The following is a 14,662-nucleotide window of genomic DNA, read 5'->3' on the forward strand; positions in this document are numbered from 1 at the left end:
AGTAATTGAAGCTCTTGATTTTTCTTTTGAATAGTTTGCAAACTACTATCAACTTGATTTTTTACAGGTTTCTTTTTAGAAATTTATCTAAAGCCTGTTATAATAAAAATCATGATAATTTAATTTTGTATTATAAATAAAAAATTTAGCATCCACTTGAAAAATTCTTGTTTTTCAAAACTTTGAAGTTTGAAAAATTGGTTTTCCCACTCCACTCAAGAAAGCTCATCTCTTGTTTTTGGAAACTTTGGAAGAATTTATTCTTGAAAATACTTTCATAAATAACTGAAAATAAATCCAAAATTCTTATGACAGTAACAATTATGAATTTTCAATTGTTTGGAGGTCAATGTATATAGAAAAGAGAAATTGTAAAAATTTAGTTGGGTCAAATGAGATGCAACTTTAAAATTTTTTAAACTTTCTAAGTCTAAAAACTAATTTTTCCAAAGTTAAGTGGCGTCAATTGACTCCACTTGCTTTCACGTGCCTCTGCAAGTTGCTTCTTGATCATGGTTTCATCCAAGAACTTTATAGCCATTCCCTGATCAAGAAATAGAATTTCAAAACAAAAATTCATGGAGGAAAGAGATGGCTTGTGTGAATCACTCAGAATGGAAGTAGATGAACCTAAGCATGGAATTCGAATATAACTGAAATGCTAAAATTTGGTGGGATAACTGAGGGTATCAAAATGGACTTAATGTATGACGCTCGCTATTGGCCAACTTTGCCCAGAAGCAAAAATTTGTTTCAAAAACTCTATCAGAAATCCCAAATTGGGGGAGAGCATGGCAACAATAACCAATTAAAAAGTTAGAGAAAAGACCTAATTGGCCCTTGAACTTTAATGATTTTATACTTGTTGCTCTCCAACTATAATTTCTGTCTTTTTGGCCCCTTTAATGAATTACGTCTACGGACTCCGATTTTTACACAATTTCAAATTTGGGCTCAAGATTTTTAATGAATTTCACTAGATAATGTGAAATCTCAGTTCAAAGATGGTAATTCTACCACCATTTTAAAAAACCTTCACCAAATCTTTTGAATTCGTACAAATATGTTCCTTGGAGGAAAGATAGCTCAAAGATATTATGCCATGAAATAGTCCAAATATTCATGATACAACTTTGCACTATTTCAATTTTTTGCTATTACTTCAGTGCCCAAAAGATGTAAAATTTGAAAATATTTTATATTAACCGACTCCTCATCTCGTGGAAATTCTAGATATATGACATTTATGGTCTAATTTGTATTGAACCAAAAATCCTAATTTGAGGTTTTTCCCTTTAATTTTGGAGGAAAAGCATTTTGTTTTAGCTCTTGCACCACGAATGATGCTGTCTTCAATACCATTTACGCCTTCAATTGATAGAATAGCTAAATATACGCTTTTAAGAGTTTAAAGGGAAAAATATACATTTAATAGTTGGAGGGATAAAAATACAAGAACATAAAAATTAGAGAGTCATTTAAGTTTTTCGCCCCTTTCATGTTTTGTTTGTATTTGAGTTTGATGGAAAAGAGATTTTAAAGTTTTGCTAGAAAAAATGCAGAATTGTTTTCGATTCACAATTATTACGAATTATCTCATTTACCAAAAAATTGTCTAAAAGCAAAAAAAAAAAAAAAAAAAAAAATCTATATACGCCATTGGGTAGGGTAGAGCCTAGGCTATAAGCACGAAATCCATATCCATCACCACTAAGGCAGAAAGAAACACAGCCGATACAAACCTTAATGATTTTGGATGAAACAATCCATACCAAATCTATATGATTTTGGATATCTACTGGATATATTTTCCTAATGTAGAATGGAAAATTATCAATTGAAAATTAGACGATAGTAGTAAAAAATATGAAAATTTCATGGAACATAAATTCAAAATATTTAATACCATCACCATTTGAAAATAACAAAATAAAAAAAAAATGTTTCATGTAAGAATTTTGAAATTGTGCACATGCATATATATATATATATATATATATATATATATATATATATATATATATATGTATGTATGTATGTATGAATTATGTGTATACACTTGTGCGCGCGCGTGCAACTAATTTTATATTTGAGCCCACATGATACAAACCATATCCTATTTAGACCATAATGCTACGTATTTTCTGTTGCACGATTGAAAGGAAAGCCAAAAGAAAAAAGAAAGTTGAAAAGATTAACAAATAAATGCTGTTGACATGACACCACAAAATTTATAAGAATCTCAATTTGGGGGAGTAGAAAGCATTTTTAGATTTTGATCATAATCTAAATGAATTCAGCGATGTGGGTAATTTGTAATTAAACAATTTTAAAAAAAAAGCCATTCGCATTACTATGAATTATATCAGATATTCATTGCTGTAAATGAAATTAAATAATTCCATCATTTCCATAAACAATGACAAGAAGATGAACCTCTAAAGATCCACATGACATGTTTCATTGCGGGTGGAATAAAAGGTACAACTCGAGAAATGACCTTAGGTGCCTCCTTTGCTAAAAGGTACACAGTTGCGAACTGTGTCCTTTAGAGGCCAATTGAATGACATTACATTACACACAAAGCTACAACAAATTCGGCTGCCATAGTTTCTTATCTCCACTAAGAAACTACTTGTGATAGCGTGCAATGTACGTGTGACGCCTAACATAATACATCTGAACTGTATATGCTATTGTTTCTTTCTTTTGGTATATTGTACTTCGCTATCAAGGACTTATAATGAATCTTACAAAACGCTATCACTACCAACAAAGTGACAGCTAAACTTGAACTTAACATTTTCTTAGTTAAAATATCCTAATTTTACTGACTAAGCCAACTCTTTTCATGAAAGTGTTTTCCACTTTGATACCTAATGTCCTAATCCATCACTTTGAGTCAAAAATATCAGGTACACTTGCCTTCTTTTGTTAATTAAAGGAATTCAAAGGTTATAAAAGTGTGAAGCTTTATCCAAGAAAAAACACTACAACGGTCGAGCAAATTTGTCAGAAAAAGTATGATGTCTCACACAAGCGGCAGCAAAAGATTTGCAGTATCACGTTAAGTAACATTAGTCTGCTTGGTTCTAATTACCTCTCCTCACATGACCCTTAAGTTCTCTTAAGGATGTTAATGCGTTATTGTCACTTTCTTAATCACATTCAAGTCCTTAACCCAATGTTTAACTTTTGCACTAAACAAATGTGGTATTCTTGATTTTACGCACTTTAGAGAGATTAGGTTAGGAAAATAATACACGTATATTAGGTAACAAGTACTTGAGCCACACCACTTAACAATTAAATTTATTCAGCTTGCGCTTGAATATACCTTTACGAATCTTTAGAAGAGATTAGTGATATAAACTCTTAAAGCTTCGATGATTATATGACTTATAAGCTATTAACTGTTTGGAGCCATTGATTTTGATGTCGGCATTTGAAAGAATTGAGTCACATAGAACGCCAATTTAGTTTTTACAATAATATATAACACCATTTTTTTAAAGATTAATTTTATAGACACTGTTAGTGTATATACTATCACCATTAAATATATGACACTTGTGCTAAATTTGAATTTGAAATTTAAAATTTGATTATGTGTCATCCATCCAATCATGATAGTTTATATACTAACATTTTATATAAAATTTAGGGTAAAATACAAAAAATCTCCCTGTGGTGAACCTAATACATAGAAAAGCCCCCCGTGGTTTCAAAATATACAACACGACACCCCGTACTTTGAACTAAATTGTAAAGGTGACGGAATCCGTTAAACTTAACAGAAATGACTTATTGGAACCTAAAAAATATTTTATACATAATTTTTAACAAATATACCTATTCTACCCCCTAACCCTCAATTCTCTCTATCTAGAAAATAAAACAATGATTTTTTTGAGTTGTCTTTTACTTAATTATATCAGGGTATTTTGGTCATTTCGTCTATTTTCATTAAGTTTAACGGATTCCGTCACCTTTACAATTTAATTCAAAGTACGGGATGTCGTATTGTATATTTTGAAACCACGAGCAGTTTTTCTGTGTATTAGATTTACCACAGGGGCTTTTTTGTTTTTTACCCTAAAATTTACTCTTTTTTTAATTACTGGTCTCTCATTCCTACATGGCATTCACGTACTCAAATTTAGCTACTGTATGTTTTAATTTTGAAAAATTGGATTTGAGAAAAATTCGACATTTATTCAGTTTCCTTGTGCACATTTGAAAAGTGTTTACAAAAGAAATTTTCTACATTAGCGTTTCTTTCTTCACGTCCATCGCCTCTATCCTCTCTACCACTCCACCTTCTTCTATACATTTTAGTAGACTCCAGCAACAACTTCGATTCAAAAAGATATGAAAGTAAAAATAAAAATCTTGTTCATACGTTTCATTTCCTCATCTCAATTGGTTGATTGGTCATTTAGGACAACCTAAAATTAGAATGCAATGGATCTTTAATCTCACTTCCATTCCCGCTTTCTATCTTATCTTTTATTATATTGTCATTTCTCCTTTATAAATGACATATTTTAATACTTTTTGTTTCTTTAAGTTCTAACTAGAATTTTGCCCGTGCCTTAGCATGGTCTTTTTTTTTATTTATTGTGAATTTATACAAATTTAAATAATTTAAAATACAAAACTTAACAACAATCCTACATGTTGATTTATGTTAAATTTAAAAAATTACTATATTCTAAATATTCAATTATTTACTAATTTTTAAAATTTGTTTACATATTTTCACTATAATATGAGTATACATCAAATCATGTACTCCATATCAAGAACTTGGTAGATATTCTTTTTTTTTTTACAAATATTCTTTTAGATAATTTAAATTTTTATAATGACCATAAATCTAAAACTATATATTCATATTTAATTAAGTAGAAAAAATCTAGCAATTCATTTTTCTTCATCAATAAATATTCAACTTTCAACAATATTGATAAATTTGTAGGTGTAACAGTTAATTCTCTTTTTTACACTAAGTTAACTAAAAATTAATGGAAGAAATGATGAATAATTTGAATATTAATCAACAGTATGATGGTGAAAGGAAGTAATTTGGAATATGAAAGATTTTAATAATTGTGATTAAGGAAGTAATCTAGGATATGTAAGATTTCAATAATTGTGATTTGAAAAAGATTTTACTATAGTTCTATATGTAATAATTTAATAGAAAGCAGAATCATTAAGATAAGATTAGTTGTTTTTTAAAACAATATCTTTAAGATAAGATTAGTTATTTTAAAATTAGAGATAATTTTTAAACATATAATATAATCCAATTAGGATTTAATATGGGTAAAACCTAAATGACCCATAACCCATTAATTCTTTTCAATTAGGTATGTCACGTAGGAGTGAGAAACAATTCTGATTAAAATAACTATTGTCATATATATATATATATATATATATATATGTGTATAGATAACCACCAATAGTGTAAGATATAAGTATAACAGGCTAAAAAACAATATAATAAAAACAAGTCTATTGAGTTGTGTATTTTACCCAGTTGGTATTTATTGGATCTTAAAGAAACAAAAAAAGAAGTAAAATAGAATGTTTATGAAGGAGAAATAGTAATAAAAAAAGATAGGATAAGCAATGGTATAGGAAGTGAAACCATAACCCATTAATTCTTTTCAATTGGGTATGTCACGTAGGAGTGAGAAACAATTCTGATTAAAATAACTATTGTCATATATATACATATATATATATATGTATATATATATATATATATGTATAGATAACCACCAATAGTGTAATATATAAATATAAGAGCGAATTGCACGAAATGTCACTAAACTATTTCAAAGTGCCGGTTCTGGTCACTAAACTTTTTTATTAGCGCGAAATGCCACTGAACTAGTAAATATGTACCATTTTGGTCACTCCGTGTATTTGTGTCGTTAGAAGAGACGGAAAATCACTTTTTAAGGGGTAATTTTGTCTACACAACTGTTAAAAAATTTATGCCCTCATTTTTCTTCACCCACAACCACCCATCACCTACATTGCCACCCGCCGCCATCACCTCCACCTCCACTCTCCTTCCTCTCCCTTTTTCTTTCTTCTTCCTCCTCCTCCCTCTTCCACCATTTGTAACAAAGAACACCCTTTATCATTACTTACCTTTCCCAACCGTAAATAAAGCATGAGATGGAAAGCCAGTCTTCATGGTGGGGACCTTGGCATAATCTGGAAAATGACTGCCTGGGCATTTCCATACGAGTAAACTGTGCTTCCACTAACAAAGGTCTCCTACTCGTCTTTCCCGTGTTGACCAATGCAATAAATAAGTCCAGTTAGCATTTCACCTAACAGATTCAGGATTGACACAACTGCTGTAGAAGGTACTCAATATTCTAACAGATGCATATTTCATGTTCAAAGTTGAACTTTCCATCAGACTCTTGTGATTTTGTGCCCAAATCTGAGATGGGTTTACCAACTATTTTGGAATCTCTGATTTGTTGGATAGGTTGAAACTTCTCTGAGATGGGAGATTTTCTCATTGCCTAATCTTTGAAATCTTGAGGTAGAAAACCAACTCTTGAACCCTCATTCTTCAAAATCAGTAAGATGTTTGCACCAGCTTCCTTGAAGAGAGACCTTGCACCCTCATTCTTCAAGATCTGAGCAAATGCATCTAGGGAGCTTTTGTACTTCCGCATAGAAGCAGATTCCGAAGTTAAACTTCAAACCCACCATGTTAAACCCTTAAATAAGAAAAAGGGTTTTCTTCTTTTCTGCATAATGGGATAAAAATTATTTCCCAAGAAGTAATTAGGTTGAATAAGTTCTGATGTATGACAAAAGGGAAAATAAAGACACGAGGAAGGCAATCCCCTTCCCAAACGTTAAAAAGGGGAAAAAAAAGGAAAAGGAATCAAGAGTATCTAAAATCTAAAAGAAGCCAGTCCCCACATCCCAGATCCCAATTTCCAATTTTTACCGTTTGGAGCTGGTGCTTTGTGGTTTTGTTACAAATGGTGAAAGAATACAGAAATCAAAGCTGGGCAGTGGGTAACTGAAAGAGGCAGAGAGTCAGAGACCAATTTCCAATTGAAAAATAGTGCCTGCATTTTTTGGTTGAAGTTTGTCGGTGCCGCCATTCAGATTGGCCATCTCCTTTATGTCTTTGCCGGATACGGAACCATTGATTATGTAAAAGCTTCAAAGAAAAGGCTGTGCAGACGAATTTGCCCCTCAAAAAGTTGATTTCCGTCTCTCCTAACGGTACAAATACACCGAGTGACCAAAACGGTACAGATTTACTTGTTCAGTGATATTTCGCGCTAATAAAAAAGTTTAGTGACCAGAACCGACACTTTGAAATAGTTTAGTGACATTTCGCGCAATTCGCTCTAAATATAACAAGCTAAAAAACAATATAATAAAAACAAGTCTATTGAGTTGTGTATTTTACCCAGTTGGTAGTTATTGGATCTTAAAGAAACAAAAAAGAATTAAAATAGAATGTTTATGAAGGAGAAATAATAATAAAAAAGATAGGATAAGCAATGGTATAGGAAGTGAAATAGAAAATGTGACGGCCCCACCTTTCCCTAAGGCGTACCAAAGGGTCGGCGGACCGCCTGCCCAACTCTCGTTAGGACTGCGGATCAAATCATTCATAGACCTTACCAAACGGTCTAAAGAACTTTGGAAAAATGAATCATGGGAAAGCGCGAAGAACCGCTACCACGTCAAAATCCGACCAAAATTTTCTTTCTCGTTCAAGCTTCACAGTCGCTCGATTTCCCCAATGGATACAAGAAAGTTCACATAACCATAGAAACGTACAATCTCAAACGAATACGCTTGAAACACTTGATTACACACTTATATACATATATACATCAGAGTCTTCAACAAGTTAACTTGAAATACACGCCATAGTAACCATATGTATACAAAATACAATTAGGGTTTCGGTTACAGAGGAGCATGATCAAAAGAATGTCTACACTAGCTCGACTCTTTCTTCAAAAATCATAGCTCTCAAAATATTAAACCTTGTAAGGAAAACAAAGATAACGGGAACGGGGTGAGCTTACGCTCAATGAGGTACCACCAGTACAAGTTGTCAAGAATCATGGCATTTCACTTTTAAGGCACATATACACATCATATAAGGAAATGAACAAACACCTCAGATAGAAAGGATACAAGTGGCTCTCAAGAGCCAAATTCCCGTTGCAGTACTTGATTCCAACTCGTTGACACTCCGTCAACGTTCAAGGAAACAAACACGACCGTAGATCCCACTTGACATCAAATTCCATCCACCGAACATACCCCTTGCCAGGCCCGAACACCACACACAGAATAGAGATGGTAATATTCGAGTATACCGGAAATCCAGAGTCTCCAATACCCAAAGATTTCCCAGAAATAGACTACCGTGGCTCGTTATCTAATCGACCAGACCCTTGCCGGCTCGACTCGAGTAACTAGCCACAGGATTTGAGATCAGAGGTCACAGAAGGGTCATTGGATACAAGCCTCCAAATGACGTTAGAACAGATACAGAATAGATTCAAATTCACACAGTAAACGATCACACTGGCAAGAGAACGAGTGTGATAAAGTACACCCTCGTCTCACTCATAATAAACAGAGTTCATAATCATTCAAGTCACAGATTTCAAGTACAAATGAATCAGTTAAGTAACAAATCAGGAGAGTGGTACACTCACCAGTTCAAGTAAAGATAACTTCAAAAGTTTTCTCCCAAAGGATGGCTTTGATCACCGTCACGTCCTAACAACAACCAAGGTAAAACAATTATGGTTCCCCCATCCACAAACCCAGGAAATGGAATGCACAAATGAGGCTTAACTATAAGTCATGTGCCTAGTCAAGTTAACTATGTGGCGTTGGAGTAAAAAGGTAGCAGTTGGTCTTAAAAACATGAACAACCCTAAAACCTTTCGCTCAAGTCGCGAGTACATCCAATTGGCCCTCGAGTGAAAATTTGGGCAGCACGCCCTTTGTATTTCGCTATTTTTCAGCCATTTATGGCTTCATTATTTTCCTCAAATCAGCCCCAAAGTCACACATAAGCAAGGTTAGTACATTAGCCCTTCAACTAGGCTCAAAATAATCCAATTACAACACAAGTCTTAACAATACAACCGGAAACCAAGTTTTAAGGACAAAAACTAAATAATAGGTTTGATGTCTCTTGGGGTTTTGGTCACAACTGAAGCTATGTTTATCAGATTGATGTACACTTTATACCGTTCCGAAGCTAAGACAAAGGGTTACAACTTTTATGAAGACAAATCAACCCAGTTCATAGTTGATCTAGATCGAATTTGCAGATTACAGAACCAGAATTTAATTGTCAGTCTGGTTGTCAGCACTGGATTTAAATGGCAATAATTCAAACTACAAAATTCTGATTGAGTCGTTTTCAGATGCGTTGCAAAGCTGAAACATAGGGCTAGAATTTTTATGTATTGACCAAAGGCTGATTTGATACGGATCAAAGTGAAAAATGAAGCCAAAAATGTGAAATCTCAAAACTGTCCGCGAAATGGGGCACTTGGCAGTCAAGGTATTTTTGTCATTTCACATGCTACAGTACTCTGATTGAGCTACAATTTTGTAGGCAGCTAGTTAACACCATTTCCTACAACTTTAATGTTTTGACCTAAGCCTGAATCGGCCTCTAACATGGACGAATTAAACAGGTTAGAACAGGGCAATTTCAACCTTAAAGCTGGAAATTTTCTTTAGGCAAGTCCATCTAGCACATAATACACTAATTTATCACATAACAAAACTATCAAACCATAGCCAATCATTAATCATCACATGAGGGCAGAAAATTCACCATAAAAACTGAAATTTATCATAACACTACTTCAACCCATGAAATTTCTCACAAAACTACATATTTAACAACTCTAATCCACCAATTTACAATTATTAAGAGCAAAGAAGGATTTCTAGACAAGTTACCTTGGAACCTTAAGAAAGATGGTAGCTTAGGGTTTCTTCTTCCAAAATCACTCTACCAAAAGCTCTAAATCTTCTTAGTGAGTAACTTTTCTGGAGTAGTTTGCAATTTTAACGGTTGGAACTCAAGATTTGAGGAAGAAATTGAAGATGCAAGATGAAGTTTTCTCTCTTTTTTTCCTCTCCCTATTTTCGGCCAAGAAGACAAGGAAGTGAAGGAAATTTTGGTGAAATTTTGAGTTTTAGTAAAGGTAAGAAACTTGGGTCAAAGTTGGGTAGATTTCTGACAAGTGTCGCCGCGGGTTCAAAGCTCAAATTTTTTCTTTTTTTTTTCCTCTTTCTTTGGTCAAACATTGTGGCTGGTTTAAGAGATATTTTAGGGTTAATTAGTTGAAATAAAAGCAAAGATATTAAGGTAACAAAGTAGTGTTCAAGTGGTGTACTCACTCGGTAACAAACGGTATACGTCAGTTCATACTGTTTTTCCTTATCTCGCGCGTACTAGGGTTTTCATTTATAATTCACTAACTTATTATTAATACTTCTAATCACATACTTTTTCTTATCTAAAACTCACTCTTAACCACCAAATTTAGTACACACACCTCCACAATTAATCACACTATCAAAATAACGCGAAAACCCTAATTTACCCGAACTATAAAACTAAGGGTAAAACTCTTAAATCTCTTATTCATTACAACTATTGAGGGAGTAAATGAGTAGTAAAACTATCATAAGGTAATTGAGTCAAAATAAAAGGAAATTTTAGTCAAATTTTTGTATTTAGTAGAAGTAAGAAAGTCTTGGTCAAAATCCACCATCCATTGGTTTCGCGACAAATAGCGCACTAGGGTTTATTCTCATCCTTTTGACTACCAATGGTTAATTTACCTAACTAACATCTAATTATCCCTGAGTACCTTGTAAAAATAATATTCCCTAATACAACATCACCTAGTCATCAAAATTTTATCGCACTAGCGGGCCCCACGTCCAAAATACACTACTAACATCACATAGACTAACTTGTACCGGAAAAATGTCTTAACAACTTAATTCCCTTATAAAAATCTCTCAAAAATTAATATAATAAAGAAAGGTATAGAAATTGTATGCAAGAAACTAAAATAATGACTAGAAATAAAGAAATTTTCGGGTTCTCACACTCTCTCCCTCTTAAAGAAATTTCGTCCTCAAAATTTTCTTACCACCAGAATCTATCCAAATCTTAGTTAAATGGTGAAATACGGGAATCGTACCTTCTATGTCCTCAAACGAGTCAGGGACCCGATGTTGCTCTAGGGTATACACTCGAGCCGGTACTTTCGATCCAGTCCCTTCCCCTTTCGATTGTCCAAGGTTAGTCTTGGTTGGTTGTTGGGTCCTTTTCCCTTCTCGCAATTGAACTGGGCAGTCAGCAATTCGATGATCGGCGCTCCCACAGCTCAGGCATTTTTTCTCTTTCTTCCAGCAATTATTCTCCGTGTAATTTGGCCCCCCGCAAAATTTGCAGGGACCATAGGATATAGAAGACGAGCCTCCCCATGAGGCACCACTCTGTTCTCGCCCAACTTGACCACCTCTAGCCTGGGTTTCCCTTGACTCCCTGAGAAGTTTTACTCCTCCAGTTCCCCTTCCAAATTTGGGAGGGGTACTTTCATCCTTTTGTCCCGAATTACTTCCAGGCCATCCCCTTTTCTTCTCTTGGAAGGTTCTAACTTGAAATCTCGCATTTTCAACTCGTAGGGCTTTCTCTACAGCATCACTAAATATATTGATTTGGGTTCCTAAATTTTGACTTGTTCTTATTCCTCATGCCTTGTTACAAGTCTGTTTCATGTTTATATGTTCTTAATATGATGTCTAACTACGCTTTTCATACCCTAGGGTGAAGATGAATTTGTTGTAGTTTTAATTTGAAATAGTTAGGGAATGATTATACTTTTTTATCATTTATTGGTTTAAGAACTTATGCTTATGCTTTATAGTTGTTTGGATCAACTATGAATGATTTGATAATTGTTAAGTAATAAAAGTTGTTTTCACATAGATCTAAATTCTTAAACATTAGCATTATTCTCACGAAAATAGTGGACAATGGTTGGTTGGATTCTTGCAATAATTTCATTGAATTTATTGAATTTGTTTCTTACCTTTTCTCTATAAAAATAGGAGAAGGATGATTCAAGGAGTTAATATTCATTGGCAAAAGGGATGACATATATTTGGAAGTTATATCTTGACAAATCATGGAAGTATAAGTATAATCACCTTAACTAATTTCTAATTTTGACACAACAAGGGCTTCTTATCCCTAGGGCCCCCTTACTTAATCTTAAAAGCAATGCTAATCTAATTTGTTCTTTACTTGTATTTATTTTCTTGCAACATACTGCCTATATGGTTGGTTTTACCACCTAATGGCCGGTTTTATATTTATTACTTATGTCATATGGCTGGTTGTACCACCTAAACTAACATCTTCCGTGGCCAACTTTACTGTCAAGTTAACTTTCTTAATTTTTACTTCATTAAACTTTTATTGTCTAGATAATAAAACATATAATTAAACTCAAGTGATTGCCACATTCTAAATTCCTGTGGGATCCACACATATTATCCCTATACTCAATAAACAAATCGCACACTTACAGAAATAGGGTTATGAGATTTTAAAATTTGTAGTGAGTAAAAAGACACAATCATTTTTTTTGCCACTGTTGTCGGGGTCGTAGGTGCAATGCTAGAGTTAAAGCAAAATTTATTAATTTAAACTTTGTTAGTTTATCTTTATTTTGTTAATCTTATATTTTTTTATTTTCTATTTTTTTATTTTGGTTATTTTTAGGCACTAAATTCTTCACCAAAGGCACAATTTATGTGACGCCCCCACTTCTCCCTAAGGCGAACCAAAGGGTGTTCGCGGGACGCCTGCCTAACTCTCGCCAGGACTTAAGACAAATCCCGTTCAAACTTAATGAAATACCAGCCATCACGATGATATAAGTAAGAAAGTGCGGAAAACTTTCTAACTTAACAATATACAACAATTATCCAATCCTTACATCGGATTTCCAAAAGTTACATCAAATCCCCAAAATATGCAATAATCCAAAGTCTAGTCAAGTACATTGAAAACTCTAATACAAAAGTACATTCAAAAAGGGTTTCTCCGAGGTTCACTTCCGATCCTTTCCTGTTAAGGAAAACAAAACTACAGGGTGAGCAAAACGCTCGTGAGGCCAAGAAACACGCATGCAAACACATAATCCAAGTAGCAACAACAATTACATTGTAGGTAAAGCTATCAAGTTCGAATAATTCACACTTCGAATAGGAAAAATAAACAGAAATAATTCAAGGATACTGTAGCTCTCAAGAGCTAAATTCCACGTAGTCGAGTCAAAGTCTTGATCACAGCTCATGTTGACACTCCATCAACCACATAAGTATCAAATCCGTAGATACACCACTTTTCTTCGAATCCCGTCACCGTTACACCCCCTTACCGGGCCCGCTCATCAAAGTTTTGATAATACTCGAGTATATCATGAGAATACTGCACGAATAATGCCGAGCAAGATCTCTCCAATAGATCATGCTCTACGAATATCTCATGGTTTGCTAAGCTTATCGACCAAGCCCATGCTGGCTCGATTCGCAAAGTTAACTAACGAGTTTGGGCATCTCCCGAATACGAATACGAATATAAGTCGATGAACAACGCTCGAATCGACGATTTCAGATAGGAATCACAAATACGAATTACATATACGAATCATAACCACATTACTAAGTACAAGTCGGATATGAATTCACATAGCAAAATTCAAATATAATTTCATTTGAAAGAGGACGAGTGTGGTAAAGTACACACTCGTCTCTCAAAGTCCAAATTCATATAATGGATAAGAAACAGTTAACCACTTAGCAATAAATTCATGCACTTGACACTCACCAATCGAAACAAGAGAGTAAGTGCATAAACGAGCCTTTAGGTGTTCCTCTCGAGATCCTCTTGAAGGTTTCCTTGAGCACCTGAGCAAATAGTAATTGTCTATTACACATGTCGCGCCCTACTTTTTGATGGTGTGAAAGTAGTGTGTAGGAGATGTATGTGAACGTGTGTGAAAATGAAAATAAAAGGCCGTGGGATTGTGAAATGCGACGGTTTGGCCAAATAAAGTTCAAAAAGGGTTTTTTGGATGAAAAAATGGAGTCGCCACTTGGTATAGAGTTAGGGTGTACCAAGTCACCCAAAAATGATTTTTGTTTTTGAACGAAAAAGTAAACAAACCCTTTTAAAAAACTTTTAGGTCTACATAACCAAAGAAAGGGATCGGGGGTCACATTTGATAAGGGAGACGGCAAAGGCAAAGCCTAAGGCACTCCCTTACCCTAGTCAAAGCTAGTTGCGTGACTTAGCCCTTCTTTTCCTAATTTTTCTACCCAAAATATGCGTTGCACGTTGGATTGTGACTAATGGAAAAAAAAAAGAAATGCAATCCTAAATCTAAAATGTCTCTTACGAGGCTCTTTGGTCCCAACCACATGAGTTGTGGTGGCCAATAAAGAAAGTCCTCATAGAGGTCGCGAATGATGCAAATGAAGACTCAAATATGAGTGCAAGTGTGAAAATGTAAGAAAACGT

At 34.0% G+C, this 14,662-nt stretch overlaps 1 long non-coding RNA gene across 1 annotated transcript; it reads right to left on the reverse strand.

Moving 5' to 3' along the window:
• Nucleotides 1–6,493: 6,493 nt before the first annotated feature.
• LOC140038723 (uncharacterized) lies at nt 6,494–7,260 on the reverse strand. Its single transcript, XR_011842293.1, has 2 exons — nt 7,095–7,260; nt 6,494–6,788 (listed from the first exon to the last, which is right to left on the reverse strand). It is a non-coding gene; the product is annotated as an uncharacterized lncRNA (long non-coding RNA).
• Nucleotides 7,261–14,662: the final 7,402 nt, after the last annotated feature.

This window comes from Coffea arabica, chromosome 3e (assembly GCF_036785885.1).
Source record: "Coffea arabica cultivar ET-39 chromosome 3e, Coffea Arabica ET-39 HiFi, whole genome shotgun sequence".
In the NCBI taxonomy this organism is placed as follows: domain Eukaryota; kingdom Viridiplantae; phylum Streptophyta; class Magnoliopsida; order Gentianales; family Rubiaceae; genus Coffea; species Coffea arabica.